Below are 13064 nucleotides of genomic sequence, written 5' to 3'. Positions count from 1 at the left end.
TTTTGGTGGTGGCACCAAATGCTCCCTTATTTATTTGTTTTGCTGTTTTGATTGTTTGTCGTATGGCCTCCACATAGATTTATGGTATCTATGCTCTGATTTTCACACTCTGCAGCAGTGATAAAACCCAGAGGAATCTGCTCAGGTTGTTGGCTGCCACACTTCAGTCAGTTGACACCGATGAGGCAGAAACTACATCAGTGCTCCTGTGGAGAGAAAGTGTGAATCACCAGCTCATGTACAGTAAGGAATGTGTGTGTGTGTGTGTGTGTGTGCGTGCGTGCGTGTGTATGTGTGTGTGCTGCTGATATTTTCAAGTGTGTTTGGAGCTGAGACCTAAGTGACTTAACAGAAACAAATGAAAATAGTTGGAATGCCTCAGGCAAACCCGTTTCAGTTTGTCCTCTGCGAACCTCTGTCCTCTTTCACTTCTCAAACTGTTTCTTTTAGCTTGCTTAAGAGCTTACCTGGACGACTCCACTTAAAATCCCATTCATTATGACTTAGTTGCATGTCAGCCCCCCAACACACACACACACACACATAGATACAGGTGCCAGCTATTGAAGCTCTAATCTTTTAAAACTCACTTGTGGCCAGTGTGGAGCTTCACAACATCAACAACGAATGAAATTTATTTTAGCCTATTTAGGTCTGGGAAATGTTCCCATCAAACAAAGCCGAGCTGTTGAGCAACAGTCCAGCTCCTCATAGTGGTCCCTTGGGGGCCAGAACAAATGGTCTGCGGTTCAAGTTTACATTACTGTAGTGGTGCTCATGGGTAATTTATTTCAGCGAGTTCAGCAATGGTCAGACTTATTATATGGCTGAGATGCTTGGAATAAAGGAGTGACTGACGGGATTTGTTTTGGACAAAATAACAATGATAATAATAATATGTAGGCCTAATTATTATGTTCCCAAGCTTCCTGTACATGTTGGCCTGTGCAACTCCATCTATAGTTTGTAACATATAGCCTTATCTTGAGAATATGCTTAAAATATTATCTTTACAATGAGAATAAATGTTGCTGCTTTAAGTCTCCAGACTCTACTTTGAGAACCAGCAGACAGCAGCACCACCCAAGAGACCCCGAACCCCGCGTCTTTAAACTGAACGTCGCGTAAAAAAAGTGCCAAATCTGCTCGGTTTTGTGCCAAAAGTCCAGGCCAAGGTGCGAGCGCAAGGTGTTATTTTTATGCATGTGTCACATCATGTGGCCTGTGGGAGCCACTTCCATCCGAGTGTGGAGATTCATGCCGCCCTCCCCGGCAGCAATGGGAGTCGATGATGGCCTGTTCACACTTCATCATCGGGCGATAAGCGACACTTTTCTTCTGCGCTGCACACGGTGATTCATTAAGCAGACTGGATGGTAAATTGTCTATTGGAGTGAACCAGTCCCAGTACACATGCAGCTCCTCCGGGATAATGACGACAGCCGCTTTGTGTATTGGAAGTGTCCAACCAATGTTTGGAAACGGACTCTCGGGGAGGGCTCCGAACCCCATTTCATTATGAACAATGAATTATGATACAAGATCCTTCCTGCACATGAGGCCATTATTCAATCGCCCACAACTCACGCAACACTCCCCTCAGTCATCCTCTCTGCTCCAAGCACCGTTATCTTGGTGAAATCTGTCTGGAACGGCAGAGGAAACATTAAATGCATCTGTTAAAGGTGCATGTCCACGCCGAAGCCACGAGCATTTCCCACGTATTTGAGAAAAATGTGCAAGTGTTGGCGTCGCGATAAGGAAAGAGCAAAAAACATTTAATTAACAGATTTCCGAACGAAGTACGACCCACCAAGCAGCCTCAGATGAACCCCCATTTTTAAAGACATTTGCATATAATTGTACCTGTTTTGTAATGCTTTAGTATAGAATAGCCTGTAAGATGTTGAACATAGTGAGGGAGTTTGTAATTTTGTTTGTAATCTTTGTTTCATTTTTGAAGCATATGTCACGTGGCTCCAGATCGCTGGACTCCACTGAGCTGCAGCACGTCCATTTATAGGCCGATAGCGTGACAATAATCTTTCACCAATTACAGATGCCTTTTCTTTCTAAAATCAACAAACAATATTCATCTGGAACTGATCCATACCAAATCTCCCTGGGGGGTGTGTGGGGGGGAGAGAGGCACTGGAGAACAAGAAGAGTGAGAATCAATCAATGTGGTCATTTCTAATGCGCTGCGAAACAACACAGCCCCCCAAAAAATCGATGACCCGCGGCCGGCGCTCCGTGGCTCTGAGCAGGAGTACGACTCCGACCAAGACTCAATTAGAAGCAGACGCACCGGGCCTTTATAGAAGAGCTTCCACCGCTCCGGAGTCCTGGAGCCTTTCTTTCTGCGGAATGAGCCATTGCAGGCATGCAGGGAAGAAACACGCAACAGACTTTACAGACCCAAATGTGACATCGTTAAAAGCGCGTTATCGAAATTCGCTTTCATGCATGCATGCATGCCGAGGGAGTGTGCGCGCGCGCGCGTTTGGAGGGGGGGGGGGGCGTTGTCAGCCGTAAGTCATCCATTATGGCATAATGGTGCAGCTGGATGGATACACACATGGATACTTCACACTCCATCACCACGCTGTGTATTTGCTCTTGTTTGTCAGACGCCCCAGCTTGCAGGTCATAAACACGGGTTGTTTAGCAGTATCACCCCCACCCCTCCTCCTCCACCACCACCCCTCCTTAATCTGTCTGACTACACAGCACACACACACACACACACACACACACACACACACAGGGGACCGCATCCTGTTTGCTGGTCGGACTGGGAGGTGTGAATATTCAGCCAGTGAGCTATGGAGCTATGATGGTCTGGCAGATGTGCCTCTCTCCCTCCCTCTCTCTCTCTCTCTCTCTCTCTCTCTCTCTCTCTCTCTCCATCTCTCTCTCTCTTTCTCTCTCTCTCTCACACACACACCACCTGTTCCTCATCACATGCAAGCTTGCTGCACTTAAAGCATGACAATGAGACTTAAGCAGCCGCGTAATTTGTCAAAAAATTTAAAAAAGAAAAAAATTCTAGTCTGGCTGGGATGCGCTTTCTGCACCTTTAGGACAGTAACTCTCCACGAATAACTCCTGGAGCCTCAGACAACCTCTCCAATAAATGCTACGGCACCAAAAACTCTCCCATGCGCCATAAAGAACAAATTCTGTTTGCGGAACATGTGACTTCCCCGTTCACCCGTATGAATTTGCTGGAAATGCATCCTAAACACCCAATTATTTCTGACTAATGTGCAGATAAGCCGTGAAACACACTCTGGTCAGAATTGAGCATTTCCCCTTGCGCTCCCGACTCCTGTGCGCATTTCAGGTTATTCTATCATCGGCAGACATCTGAGGGAGGGTCACTCATTAAAGATATGTCGGAAAACACAATCTTTGACGCCCAAAATAATCAGATCCAGAGACCCGAAGTGAACTGCACTTGATTTTTTTTGTCTCCCCACCGCAGGAGCCGCGATCTTCATCTGGCAGTATCAGTGCATATCAGTCAGAGGCAGGATGTAGCTCAGGGCGAGCAGTAAAAGCTGACAGAGCAGCACAACAAGAGGTGCATGATGCTTTTACAGCCACTGTTATGCTGATGCTGATAATGATGGTAATAAGAGGCGGCCCGCTCAGTTGTAAAGCTAATTTTGTGCTGCTGCCGGCAACGGAAAAGGGCGAATGGGCTTTTCCTCACTCAATATGCAAATGGGAGAAGTCTTGCAGAGTTGATGTTTATTCATACAAACGGAATCCATTTGCAGACGCAGTCGAAACTTCAGAGAGAAAAGCCAAAGACCCATTTCTCTCCTCACCATCACTATTTCCGAATTGGGATCCATGATGGAGAGTGTGTGACAATCATTACTGGAGGCAATTAGCGGGCAGAAGCCATCTCCAAATGTACTGGCTATGGCTGCTGTGGGGGTTTGTGCGGGCGCTTGGTTTATTTTGACACCTCGGGGAGAGGAGCTGGGAGCTTCTGGGGTGAACCCTCCATCAGTTGCCACCAATAAATAGAAAAAGATGGAGGGTTTGGAGGTTGCATACATTGGAAGAAGTGGTCAGATTTTTTACTTAAGTAAAAGAAAAATAGGGGAGGAAGAACCCGTAGTTTTTTTTTCCACTCCAGTAAAAGTACATCCGCAATAAATTGGCCCCACATCAGTGTTATATTAATAAAAATAAGACAGTATTCATTTCTCTTTATGGTTGCATTAATCATCATGTTAATGCTGTAGCTCTTGGAGCTGATTTTGAATTATCTTATATATATACTGGCTGAACCTTTATTAATGCATCATGTTTCATATACCGACCGTGGTGGAGGAAGTATTAAGACTCTTGACTATAATAAGAGTAGTAATACTCCTTTACAAACAATAGTCCCTTCAGTACAGTCGTATTATGAGCCAAATCAGCCCACAGTATGAATAGAACAAGCACTGATTATTAATCACAATGACTCATGTCAGTGTTTTTTATTGAATATTGTGATATTGGATTTTCATTACTGATGCATTCAAGTGTAAGCAGCATTTTGCGCTTGCTATTGGCCTGTTAGGCATCATTTTACTACCTTATAAACTGTTAGTGTGTGTAGTTTATCTGCAGGAATTATTAATATTCATTAAAATTATTAATGTTTTTGAAACTAAAAACTCCTAATAAACTCCTAATATGTTTGTATGTAAATATATGTAGTGGAGTAAAAAGATAGTTTCCCTCTGAAATGCAGGAAAGAGGAAGTAAACCTGTTGAGCTCAAAAGGACAAAAGCCTGTACTGTAAGTACAGTAGTTGAGTAAATGTACTTGAATCTGAAGTAACTGTTGCCATGTGCAGCACTGATATTTCCTTTAGAAATGTAGTGGAGTGGAAGAATAGAGGTGAGGCGAGATTACAACAAGGCAAGTCATAACATAAAGGAAACAACTGACAGTATGCAGACACATAGAAGAGTGACAAAAGAAAACATAAAAATACCTCAAGTTAGAGTGAGACAGGACATATAAAACACAGTGCAGTGTACAACATGAGTCAATGTCTTGAAGAAGCATAAAATGGAAATACCCAAAGCTGTACTTAAGTTAAATACTTGAGTAAATATACTCAGTTACATTCCACCACTGCACCTTGCGGAACAGTTCGTGTACAGACAGCCAGACTTCACACAGTAGACGCCGCCAAATGCGCACACATGGCACGGCGCGTTTCAACTCTTATCCATCCTTCCTGGCAGACTCCCCCTCTCTCTCCTCCCGGCCCTTTGAAATCTGCATCACGCCTCTCTCATTTCTGTTTACAAGAGTCAAATTGCTTCCACACACTTTATTGGTAATAGATCTGCAAGGAGAGCTGCGCCAAAAGCGGTCGCGGCACACGCATTTTTTACTCGCGCGGTAAATACCTCGACCGTTAAGCATCAACACACAGTCACCCTGATGAGTGGTCTGCGAGGCGACAGTCTAACAGGCCTCTCGTTGACTCATCGCTCATTACTGAGTCTGACCCGCTGCTTAACTGATGCCGTGCATGCATGAGATGAATGATGCTCAATGGAAAATTGGCCCAACTCCACTGCTACTCGTCCTCACAAGTGCCCCGCAGTGCTACTACAGACTGTTTCTTGTTTTAATTGCAAGGGTCCTTTAAATCCTTACAATGAGATTTACAGTTTGGGCGCCTGCCTACATACTTGGAGATCGCAGCTTCCAAAAAGGCAAATACAATCACTGAAAAACAGCGAGGAAAGAAGAAGGTGGGGCAAGAGGGAATTCTTCCATAGGGCCTGCACTACTTAATCATAAGTCAAGTGGTCACAGGGAGAATATGAATATCGGCCATGCCAAGTATAAATAGTCCTCGGCACCAGTGGTTCTTCAAATGGGGCTTGGAGCCGTAGGGATCAGGGAGAAAATGAGGAAAAGTTTATACTTTCACTGCTTCCTCTGCCAAAATTGCTCAAATTGAATCTGTGCCTAACATGCAAAACCAGGGGTGTGGAGCTAAAAGCCAGCAAAGAAGAGACACAAGAGAAGGTCTGCAGAGAAAACACTTAGCAAACAGAAGCATGAAAACATTTGTATTTAGCTTCCGATCAATGAAAAGACATGTGCTTGACTGAAAAACTTTGCATCTCTATCGCTGTGGTGTGATCTCACCACATTGACTGGAAAGCAGTGGCAGCTCAATTCTGGCCTGAGCCAGTTGATCCATTCAGAGCTTCTTGGCATGAAAGCTGTTGGGAATCCTTCTCTCAGCTCATTACTTTTTGACCAGGTCATCACCTGCTGTCTTTTATTCATGCATAGTGTTTTCTCTTTCTCCCTCTCTGTTCTGCCACTCTCTGTCCCCCCTTTTGAAGTCCTTGGGAGCCCTGTGGTTTTCAAAGGGTCGGGAAAGGGCACTCCTACTGTCCTATCGAAGGCAGGCCGCGGGATAAACGTATGTTAGCACCTGTCCCCACTGCTCCGTGTCAACACCGCTGGTGTGACTGCACTCACACCTCGTCATCTACCCCCCTGTCGCTTGTACATTGTTCCCTCTCGCTCACACACACTGAAATGCGAACGCACATGCTCGGGGTAGCGCTTGTGCCCACATACACACATACAGGAACATGCGCACTGCTACTGTAGGACCCCTACTGTCTGACAACCGTCACACAGAGACAAATCCAGGAGTCCCGCTGCTAAGAGCCCACCCTTTCCTCACACTTCACATTACAGAGCACTCTTTCTGGTCCGGTCCCAAACCAGTGGGGGTTGTTAGGTTGAGAAGAAGGGCTGTGTCCTGGGGTGAGAGTCAATTGCAGGTCCGGGGTCACGCAGAGAGTGGAAAGAGATAGCCAGAAGTCCTTCAAGATGAAAAATTAGCCTTTCAAATGACAGCCAGAGATCAAACCACTGAAAGGAGCAGTGGGTGTTTTTCTGATGCTCCCATTGAAGCTCTTCTTATTCAGCCTGAGTTTCCTGTCCTGCCTGCCCAGAGGAAAACATCCCAGGAATCCCCACATCTGGCAGGGAAGCCAAGGTGGAGCACGACGATCCAAAACTGGACACCAGGCCTGAGTCTGAGTCTGACGCAGCCAGCTCCTCAAACTTCTGTATCACTTTCCTCACGGACAGGAAGGGAATCTCCCCACGCCACCGGCCTCCGCCGGCCCCACAAGGCCCCCTGTAGACCGAGTCCTTACTGAGGAACACATGAGGAGGAGGGGGGAGGCCGCAGCACAGCCTCAGTCGGCCCTGGCCCAGGCCCAGAGCCGGGAGCACTCCGGCAGGGTTGAAGCAGGTAGGCAGCGTGGCCAGGTGCTCCTGGGTCAGAGGGTTGTGGAAGCTCAGCGTGCCCCCGCCAATGTTAAGGAAGACTCCGACTTTTTTGATCTGAGGTGGGACGGTGCAGAGCGGCTCCCGGCTCCCATCGTACACTGCACAAAAAGACAAGCCCCGCCTTTCGAGCCACCAGCCACCAGAACCGTCCAATGAGCTCACGCCTGGGAGAGTGAAAGTGAGATTTCATATTCACTGTGCACGGTTATGCATTTGGAGACTTTAATAAAGTAACGGAGTGCCGATACATTTACATTCATGGGGTACATGGACTTTTCCTCTGCCTCTACATGAGGTTGCCACATTCGGTTTTAGTGAAAAACTATTCTATGAATTTGTCACAGACATCTATGTTCCCCTCAGGAGGAAGTGCAATAACTTTGGTGATCTTTTAACTTTTCTTTTAGTGCCATCAACAAGTCAAATTTCAATTTGTCCAGTAGTCTGCTTCATCAAATGTCTGCAAAACCAATGACTTTCCCTTAAAACGGGCCTTTGTATTTAGTGCTTATTTGATTACGTTAGCATGCTAACACTCTAAATGGTAACCATCGGCATGCTAACATTGTCACTGTGAGCATGTTAGCATCCTGACATTAGCATTTAGCTAAAAAAACCAGAGCTCCGCGGGCACCCACGCACAGCGTCACAGAGCCACTAGCCTCGCCGGTTTTGTCGTCTCGCTCTGGTGTTTTTCTCTTCAGTGTTTATCCAGTGATTAGAGACCTGAGCTATGACAGAGTGTCTCGTTCCTTCTTCTCGCTGCATGCAGGGAACAGCGGGCGTATAAAACCAATGCTGTGTTTTCCAGTTTGTTGTGACTTCACATGAATTGTCGCAGTAAAAAGAGCTTTCTCTGTGTTAGCTGTTACAGTGACGTGGTGGTGCAGCCCCAGGGTTTCAGGGTCACTGCACTTCCCTCTGATTGTGGAGGCTAATGTGGACAGGCACAATATCAACACTTCAATTACTAAAATGAGTTAATAACGACATTCTTTTAATGTCAATCTGTTGATGGTCGATATCATTCTCAAATATGATCTGGGTCAAGATTTCCAGATGTGAAATTACTACATTCATTTTGAACCACTTCATGGAACGTACTCTCTTTGATCAAAAATACCTTTTCTGTGGTTAACATTTCCTTTTTCAAGCTGTAAAGTGATCGTTCTTCTTATTTGATGCATATGAAAATCTGTCTCTGGTCATGCTCTACCAAGGGATATATAGTAAAACAAAAGCTGCAGATATTAGGACAACTTGTTCCAAAAATTTCAGAAGACACTAAGAATAGAAATCACTTTTCCAATGTTGCCTAACCAATCATCAAAGGTCTGTCAATAGTCTAAGCGCTTGGTGGCACTCTGAATGCTGTGTCTGATGACGTGTGCATGTGTGTTTACAAGTGAGTGTGGGCTTAAACAAGCACAGTCTTGCTGACTAACGGTAAGAGTTTCTGGAAACAATAAGCACAGTGGCATCGAACCAACCTAAACAAACTCAAGAGGGTTCTTACCGATCCTGTAGACAGAGCTGTTACAGACGTCCACCTCCCAGTAGTACTGTCCCCGTGCTATGACAACATCAGCGCAGACCTGGGGGACGGCCAGTGTAGGCTGGGGGTCAGAGGTCATTGATCTGCTGACCTTGTTGTCTGGAGGTGGGCCAGGAGGACTCTCTCCGTGGTAGGTGATAGTGAGGGAGAAGTTGGAAAGATGGAGGGATGGTGGGACAGTTGAGGGGTCCAGAGCAAAAAGCAGTCCTAAAGTAAACCAAACAGAGAATATAAAGAGAATATTCTGTTCTTTTTGTGCTAGTAATCCATTAAAACAAAAAAAAATGTTTGTGTTCTGTACACATAAACCTATAATAAATGTATTTGGTTTATGCGCTAAAATCATCAAGTGTGAGTCCTTACCAAAGACGGACTGCTCCATCTCCTCCTCTTGCAGGTCTACAATGCCATCCACTGGTGCTACTGAGGAACTGCCAGCATTGGAGCCTGAGTAAAACACATGGAGGGTACGGGAGTGTGTGGGTTCAGCGAGGATCATATAGAAAAAGGTGTGTTCTTAGAATCTGGCTGGACCTATGAGTACATCACCACACTCACCATGTAAGCAGCTCTGTGCTGTCCTGTCACCTGCATCCTGGCAGTATGTGTCCCCCTAAATATAGTGACAGCAGTGGGACGGGATTATGAATAGGAGAATTTAGTTGTAAGTCCAAACCAGGACCATACAGTAGGTCACATAGAACAGATAGATGTGACACAGCTGGATTTCCTCTGTCCAAATGTACCCGACAGGCACTAACCAGCACCTCTAAGGCTCATCAGTTAGCACATTATATTGACATTGCTGCTATTATTTGTTGCTATTTGACGGCATAAAGCATAAATAAACAAACTGTTTCCAGTGTTTTTAACCTAAATGCATTTAAATGTGACTGACAGCACAACAACAACAAAAAATGACTCATTAATTAATATTTCTCCATCACAACAGTCAATGAATAAAATCTGAGGCTGGGCTTTAACTCACACTCTGATGTGTATTACAGATGTGTAATATACATTTATACGTTACACACATACAATACTACAAATCAGTCATTTTATGTTTTATTTTTGGTAATACTTTACTTCAACCTACTTGTTCAGCAAAAGCTGGTTTATATATGCAGTATAAAACAACTTTAATCTGTTCTATTTCATTTTGTAGTTCTTATTTTTTTAACACTTATCCTGACTGTTACTATTTATTGCACACTAGGCTTTTTTAGGCTTCAGCATTATCCTGCAATTTACGGCACATACTTTGTGAGCATGTGACCAATAAAATCTCGAAATCTTTAACGTTTAATTTCGATCTCACATGTTGATTGTGATCCTCAGATGCTTCCTCAGATGCCCCCTCCCTGTTGCTTCTGTCCCTGCTGGGACTCAGTGTGGGATGTTTCGGGAGACAGGAAGTTGCAGATGACCAGTTCCAGCACGGCAGCTCCACTGGATGTCGACAGCCTGGGCACAGCACAGAGCAGACAGGTAGACCGACGCTGCGGCGCTGAGGCTGACCCGATCTTACTCCCTCTGCGGCTGCGATACAGTGACCACACATGGTGTGAGAGCACGGCAGGATCAGGACAACGTCACGGTCCTGGATGCAAGCTGGACAGCGAGAGAACTGCTGCAAACAATCCATATCTTTCTCCTCATCTTCCTCCCTGCTAGGCTTTCCTCTTTCCACATCCAGAAGCTTCTGCTCCCAATGTCTTCTCTGATGATGAAAGGTCCTCACTGACATTGCTAAAAATTAAATTAATTCCTTAAAAGCCATTGCTTCTTTGATTTTCCCATTTTCTGTCTGGTGAACAAAGTCAACAAAGAAAATTTCTTTGTCCACATGTTTCCTTAAAAAATCCAGTTTTGCTTCCAACAGCAAGAAGAAACCCCACACATTTCCATTTGTTTCCAGCATAGAGATAATACTGCACTGTGTATATCCAACTATTATCTTCAGTAAGCAAGGCCTCTGTCACCAAAGACAGCATCGACTATCCATTCTTCAAGGAAAGATACACAGAGGCGGCATCTTATTGTCGAGGTATCGTCACAAAGATGTTCTAGTGGGTAGAGATGTCCCACAGTGACAAAAATGACAAAGCTCACTCATCTCTAACAGACCAACAGCACACTGTCAGACTGCGGGACGTGAAGAAGGTTGTTAAACAGACATCAAGAAACCCTCCTGTTGTGCCACCCTCTCTGTCTCCCAGCTGACTGTTGTGGGTGAAATAGGTAGAACGGCCTGAGTGCAGATAAAAGAGAGAGAGAGTGATAGAGAGAGGGAGACAGAGAGAGGAGCCCAGCCTTTTGAAATGTGCTCATTGCTTGGTGTTGCCATGGTGATGGCTCTCTCGTAGAGACGCACAGCTGCGAGATAATGTGCAGCACAGAACCCTTGTGCACATACACACACACACACGTCTAAATGTTAACAAAGAGCTCATTAATGTCATGTTTGCGAGAAAAACCTCTGTGACAGCGACGCATAGACAAAATGATACACACACTGAAACATACAGATCTTCCTCCTCCTCCTCCTCCTTTCTCCTCTGCTCTCCTGTGCATCAGCTGGGCTCCACCTCAGAGGATTATCAGCGAGTGATTCCTGTTGTGAATGTGAAGGATATTTGTCGCAGCTCTTTGAAACTCAGTGCTGGTGAGAAGGAGACAGCTCATTGTCCCCTCGCCTTGTCTACAATGTAAGGGGCACATCTGAGGTCAGCACAGGGGGCGGGCTTTCAGATACTCTGAAGGGAATACTTCCCTGGCAGACCTTGTGTGAAAAAAGTACTATGGCTTTGATTTTGGCATCAGGTACAAAAGTACAATTAAATCTGACAGTTTGTTGGCAAAAGGACATGCAGAGATTCCTTTGTGCATGAGCCGAACGGATCCTTTACAACATGGGAGTTCATGGGATCAGCAGTCAATGATGTCAAAGCATTTCGCAACATAATACCAGGGAAGTTTGGCAAGCCATGTCGTCTCAGAGCTGTTTTTTCCCCCCCGCATTTAGAGTATGTAGTATTGCACTCTAAAGATGCAATAGTAGGCACAATTAAACTTTCCATTTTTTTTACAATGCCATTCTTTGGGGAACCTATTTGTAGCAGTTTTTCAGGATTATAGCATCTTGCACATTGTTCTGATGTCATGCGTTTCTAGGTGTGTTTGTTCAATAACATTAACATGGGGTGGGAAGTGAATTGTGGAAGTTTGATGCACATGATACACATAGTGACTTTAATAACACATATAAGCCATGGTGAAATGGTTTTCTTGCTCATCTGTCTTGTGTTTAAGAAAAGATAAGATAAGATAAGACAAAACTTTATTCAGCCCCAGCCGGGAAATTCAGCCGCAAAGAACTATAATATTGCCATAAAAATATACCGCTAAAAATTGTATAGATTCACAGTTTTAACAGAAATTGCACATGAATTAAAATTGCACATGGTGGGTATATGTACAACATTTACACTATAGCACAGTAATAAATATATATCTAGAATGCCAGCATATATGCATGTTTGCAGTCCCCAGTTTATTAAAGGCCTATATACAGCAAATGTTGTTCATGATGATTATGATGGTGTTATTACTGCTACATGTTTACATCCTACCTAAAACTCTCGCCAACTTCTTTCATTTCATGTTGACTTGAAGCTGCACCAATCAGTTTTTTTTACATGAATAAAGGGTCAAATGGCCATGTGTCAATTTGTAACTGTCAATCCACATAATTATCACCCGATTCTGCAATTTCCATCCGCTCTACAGCGCGTTTTAGCATCTTTTAGCTCATTGTTTTGGTCTTCCAGCAAAAAACTTTTGATAAACCCAGTGTGAAAAACCCAACCTGCCCAGCACCAAACAGCACAGGCAAAGTTAGAGACTAGCTGGCGAACATATTGGAACATTTAGCTAGAGTCAGATATTTCCCTTGAGGAGTTGGTGAAAACCAAAACAAAGCTAAAAGGAAAGTGAATATTGGGCTTAAATCCGTTGGGTTGCAGGACAATGACTCCCAGTCAATGCTAATGTTGCTTCCTGTCAGCTGGGTGTGTAAAATTAAGTAACTGTTCATCACCAGTTATGGCGATAACATGTCAATTTTTCCTACTGCCTCTTGTATCTACTGCG

This window comes from Chelmon rostratus, chromosome 7 (genome assembly GCF_017976325.1).
Source record: "Chelmon rostratus isolate fCheRos1 chromosome 7, fCheRos1.pri, whole genome shotgun sequence".
In the NCBI taxonomy this organism is placed as follows: Eukaryota; Metazoa; Chordata; class Actinopteri; order Chaetodontiformes; family Chaetodontidae; genus Chelmon; species Chelmon rostratus.
This window is presented reverse-complemented; position numbering follows the sequence as displayed.